We start from the raw sequence: 6000 nt of genomic DNA, 5'->3' as shown, positions 1-6000 counted from the left end.
TTTTGTATACAGATAAGCTCAGAAACATACAGATAAAACTTTCACTGTGTTAGGAATACCAATTATAGAAATTATACCCTTTAAATTTTGGTATGCTAGAAGCCTGCATACATATGCTGAATAAAGAGGATAATCTTTTGCTTTTCCGTTTCACAGCATGCTAGTAACTTTTCTTAATCCATGGGAACCCAAAGTTAAGTTCACTGTCTGCTGATAATATACCCCAAGAGCAATAGAAATGTCAAATTTTTGCATACTGCAAGAGATATCAGTACTGAAAACCGATCTTCAATTTCATTCTCCTGAAAGCCTTAATCTCATACATACCTTTGAACTTTTAATGACTTTCCTAAGAGTAATGTCCAAGATAACGTGAATGGAAATAAAGCAGGAGCATAAAATGTCAGAGGTAGAATTTTTTTTCATGTTCAGCTGTGGACTGTCATATATTTCTTATTTCCTTGAAACGGGAATAAGACTTGTATTGATATTGAGGGAGCCGTTTGATTTGCAGCATTCATAGATTTAAAAAAAAATAAGGTGTACTTTACTATAGCAATGCTAAGGAAAAGAAATACATACCATTTTGACTTTAAAAGAGTTATCATATTGGCAGGAAAACTCAGGTCATATTCTTTAACTATTCCAAACCTTATATGAACTAGTTTCAGACTGAATAGCTCAAAAACATGAAAGAGTTTTTTATTGGTTTTGTTCACAGTGTTCCGTGTTTTATACAAATATGATAGTCATTTGTGGTGCCTCAACTTCTCAGTATTTCACCTCTCAAACTGGTTATTTTTCCAAATATTGTCAAACTTCTGCCTCCTGAAAATAAGGTCCCCAAGCAGACTCCAGTCAGAAACTGAATATTGAAGATAGATTAAGTGGAGCTTGGAAAATATGGCTCACAAATTTTAAAAAGCTTTCATAGCTGTAAAATAAATCTTACAAAACATAATATTTAGTATTGTATCCTACTAAACATTAAATATTTTAGTATTTTTAAACATAGAAGTTAGCATAGTGTATTACATGTAAAAAAGAAGTAGCTGCTAAGCAGTTTATCTTAAAAATGAACCCTCTATATCTTGAATTCAAGATGTAAAGTTTGAAAAGGTATTCCTTAAATCTGATTTATGAGCTAATCTACCCCTTCTGGGTGAGATTTCTATTACCATTCAAATTAATGTGTCTATGTAGATGAATGCTTGTGGGATCTCTGTTATTACGATTTTTTTTTTGTATTTTGGTGGGAGGATGTCTGTGTGATCACAGCTAACCCCTACAAAGATACTGTCATCTCTATTATCTGTATATTGAGTGGGATCATTAACTGTTAATGAGGAAGATGGCAGTAGGAAAATCAATACAACTTTGGTCAGGGGAAAAATAAGCCAGGGGTGATAGCTGTGGGAATGATCCTTCTGCAAATGACATTTTGTCCAGTGTCTGATTGGGGGAAATGCATCACTACATGATGCAAATGCAATGGGGAGTGGAGACAAAAATCAGTTCTAGGACTTACCAGACATACAAAATAGTTGGACAGGGCACAGTGGAACACATGATGAACCTCCCACTAGGGCCTGTAGTGTCTTATGAGACAAATGGTCACCAGTGGAATGATATTTAGAAATGTCCTTGCTATTCCCACAGTGTCAGTGTCACCAGGTGATGTTAAGTATATATAGCCAGTCTTTTGGTTAGCTGAGAAGCACTCCATTCACTCTCAGGTCTTGGTGAAACGCAAAGTTTTGCCACATAAAGATCTGATTCACCTGATTTCAATTATCAATATAGACTTAGGCTTTTTCAGTACTTAATGGGAATGGAATGTCCAAGCTATGTCATTCTCTGAAGATACCTGAATTTCCAATGGCTATAGGAAATGTTTAGGATAGCTATTGTAGTTAAGTGAGATGGAAACAGAGTGAAAAGCTCTGATCTCCCCTCTCCTCCAGTTTTTCACCTAAAAGTTGTACAAATAGTCTAAATTGCTTATCTAAGCAGTAGAAAGAGAGTCATACTTTCAGAGGACAACTCATCCTATCTCAACTCATATGTAATAAAATCACACACTTCAAATGCCTTTCCCTCTCCTGGTTCAGTGTTTACACAACTAAGATTAACTGATGGAGCAGCTAACAAAGATGAGATTAACTGAGAAAAAGAAAATGTCCTGAAATTACAAGCCGCCTTCTCTCCCGAACCAATAAATCTTGGTTTACTGAGTTGGAGAATGCAGTGTGGTCCCAAAACAATGACAGTCTGAGATGGCGTATAGATAATAGATAAACCCTAGTAGTAAACAAACATTAAATTACAGAGAAATTCTGTCATAAATGTAAAAATTATATTAATAAAAAAGATTTTTAAAAATTTAAAGGGTCTGAATCATTTGCCCAATTTTAATCACATAGAGAAAACAGGAAAACCTGCTGCCCTCTAGAAAGTTTACAGAACTCAGTCAATTATTTTAAGGATTTCTCAGGAACTGATTGCCAGAGCATCTGGACATCTTACAATAAATTAAAAGCAAATATTAATTACACAACTATCCATTCAGATGGCTCAATGCACTTTAGCTGCCTTTTATTTGTCCCACAAAGGACCAACATACTGACATGTTAGTTAATTGAATGCTTGATTGAACAAGTAAACCTTACACTACACTACAGCCTGTCAAATTTAAATTCAGCCTGCCTGGTGGCCTGCCAGAGGACTAGATTTCCACTGTGAGAATTCACCACTGGTACCTTAGAAAATGTTAATCTGATGGCTTGTTTTAGGAGATTTTAACTTTTATGAGGCAATATAATGTGAACGGTGTTCTAATTTAAAGCTGATTTCCATAACACTTGAAGTTTTAAATATTGTTAATGAAATCTTCAAGCATGCCTGAGAAAAAATTATCAGCACATATTTATGAATTCGTGTTTTATGCTAATTACAGCAGATTCTGTTAAAAAAAAAAAAAAAGAAGAACAGATATATTCTATATTTGCTGAAAACTCTCAGGTGATTATTGACATTAGTCTTACCTTACTCTTAGGCAGCATACCTGCAGACAGAAAGAAAAGACATGGCTAACAAATACAGATTACATTTAATATGATGCCTTGTATTATGAGAAGAAAAAAGCTCATAGTCCTCTAGATTATCAACTGGGTAATGTTACTAGTAAAGGCTTTATTATGTTCTGTATTTCTATAGATGACAGAATGTCTAGTCATCCAGAGATATATTCACTTGTCTTCGTTGAAACTCAGTGTTAGTGATGGTCAGTATAGCAAGGAGACAGCAGATGGCTTTCACGAGAATGAAGTGTAAGGAATGAATGTAACCACTTGTGGTTGAGTTAATGCATTTCAGGATTAATAGCTCAGCTTAGCTGTTATTCAAAACTATAGCAAAAATTATTAGAAAGATGTAAGAGATCGTAACAGAGCTCTGAGAAATCTCGAATTCTGAAGTTGAGGCTCTGATGTTAAGCCAATATAAACTGAAGAAAGGTGAAGTTAAGACAGAGTTAAAAGCAGACAGAAGACCCAAATTTGGTACTCTTAATAGCACTGTAATTTCTCAAGTGATTAATTGCTGTATTTTGTTCATATGTTCAAGGACTTGTTCATTAACGAGATTCTTGTTTAGTCTTTTGCAAGCAGAGGAAGTAGTTTTCTCTTCTGTAGCATATAGTGTAGTCCACTTTCTAACATCATCTGCAAAGTTTTATTTAAAAAAATTCACGCAATTCCCACAATCTTCTCTGCTTTATTCCTGTGACATGTAGATTATTGGAGCCATATGTGGCTTGTGAGGGTCTGGTGGTACACAGAGTAGAAGTTCTGTGAAATCTATTTACACATAGCAGAAAGATTAACTTTTCTGAGGATTGGACATGGTTTTTCAAGTGATTTCATTCTTACGGTTCAAAATCTGTTCACTAGCTGTGGAGCTGTAGTTGAAAAGTGCTATAAGAAGTCCATCTTTCAGGATTTGAAACTGCCAGTTTCTATTAGTGGCAACACTGAATTCATTTCCCCATTTGTGTCTAGTACTTTTGAACTAATTGCCTTCCTGTCCTCAAACTTCAAAGTTAGTGTAGCTGTTGCTTTTCTTCAAAGGAAAGATAGTCTTATATGTTTTGATGGTAATGTCATTTCATATTTCATCAATGGAAATCTCTTTGACAAGACTGGTGACCTGCGGGTGAGTGCTCAGGCAGCAGGTGGTAAACCATTTGTCCTCCTTGTCATGTTCTTAGATCAGCACATTCCTCTGGCAAAAGTGGAAATAAAGGCCACAAACTTTCAAAGACTTAATCTTACTTTGTAAAATCAGAGAAACAGGCATGTCTTTGTCTTTTCTAAAGGTACCTTGCTCTTGATCTGACAGTGCCTTATACAGTTCTTTATAACTTATGATATACATTATATATTATATTGTATTATTTATTATATATAATGCTTGACATACTTGAAACCCTGCCTTTCCTCACTGTCCAGAAGCTTTGGAATTTGGAGAAAATGCAATAAAAATATGTTCTGGTGCATCTTGATAAGTACAATTTTGACCCAGGCCTCAATGATTACAGAAGTAGTTCTGATGTGAACATTATTTCCTTTCCTCTTTTACCCATGAGCATTCCATCTTACCTCACTGTACAGTCACCCACCCCTGGCCTAATTCTGGAGTGATGGATAATATCCCGAATGCAAAATGTCTGTCACTATGCAGGGAACCACATAAAATTCAGAGGCATTAAAACAGGGTGATGTTCTTGCATTCACTGTTATATCATTCTTGAAGGCAAACGTCCCATATTCCTGGACTTATTCCAAGTGCTATTCAATACATATAAATAAGGAGCAATTGAATAAAATACATGAACATCTGGAGCCATAATCAGAACCCAAATCTGCCTGTAGAATCTGGCAGAGTTCAAGCCAAAGTCCATCAAAGTCAATAGACACCCTTTCATCCACTTCCAAGGGTTTTGAATGAAGGCCAGACCTGATTCTGAAGCTCTCTCTAGCCTCAATTTGTTCATGGTTATAGTCTGCCTGTAGTTGCCATGGCACAGAACATGAAACTACTTAAAATGAGGGAGACATTGAAGTGCTAATGTTGCACAGTTCTCTAGTATCAAAGGTGAATTTAAGTCATAAAAAATTCTAGCTACCTTTCTGCAAGTTCTTTTCTTGACCTCTTGATTTCCCAGTATTGAATTTTAGGTCATAGCTAACAAGTTTTACAATGCAAGAAAATGACAGGAAGCATTTGCGTATCCTTACTTCACTTCTCAACTGTACTTTTTCAATTTTGCTGTGATGGTATAAGCTCTGATTTATCAGATGACATAAATCACTTTATCAAATGCCATCAAATAATGACATTTCCTATCTAGAAAGACAGATGAATAAAGGATAACCAGATTAAAAAATGTGATGCAGAGATCTTAAATGCTCCCTTCGGGAATTTCATACTTGATTGAAAATTATCAAATGAAAATGGCTGCCTGAGAAATTCCAACACCACTCCATAGTCTCTGTCTAAGTTATTCCTCTAGAAGTGTTAAAAAGAGAATCAAAGATAAAGCCATGAATGAAACTGAAATATCATTCACAGTAATATAAATTGCACCTGGTCTTTCTTTATTCAAAGGCTTGAACTTTACTATTTTTTTTTCATTACTTGAAAAATTTACAAATACATTTAAATAATCCCATCTTGAAAAAGAAGTGACAATATTGATCCTTGGAAAGATGTGGTTAACATTTGGTTTACTAAGTTAACTAGTTATTCATTCATTAATTCACTCATTATGAGTGCAGTTTAGAATAAATTTTGAAAATGTATATGAAAATACAAAAAGTTCTGAAATCCGCATCACTTTGATGAAAACACTTTTTCAACTGTAAGTAGCTATAATTGGTTTTACTTCCAGCTTGTGTTTGAGGATTAGAATATTTTAATAGGGAACCAGAATAAATCTCT

Source organism: Manacus candei, unplaced genomic scaffold, assembly GCF_025592945.1.
Source record: "Manacus candei isolate 608988 ecotype Guabito, Panama unplaced genomic scaffold, ASM2559294v1 h1tg000011l, whole genome shotgun sequence".
In the NCBI taxonomy this organism is placed as follows: Eukaryota; Metazoa; Chordata; class Aves; order Passeriformes; family Pipridae; genus Manacus; species Manacus candei.
This window is presented reverse-complemented; position numbering follows the sequence as displayed.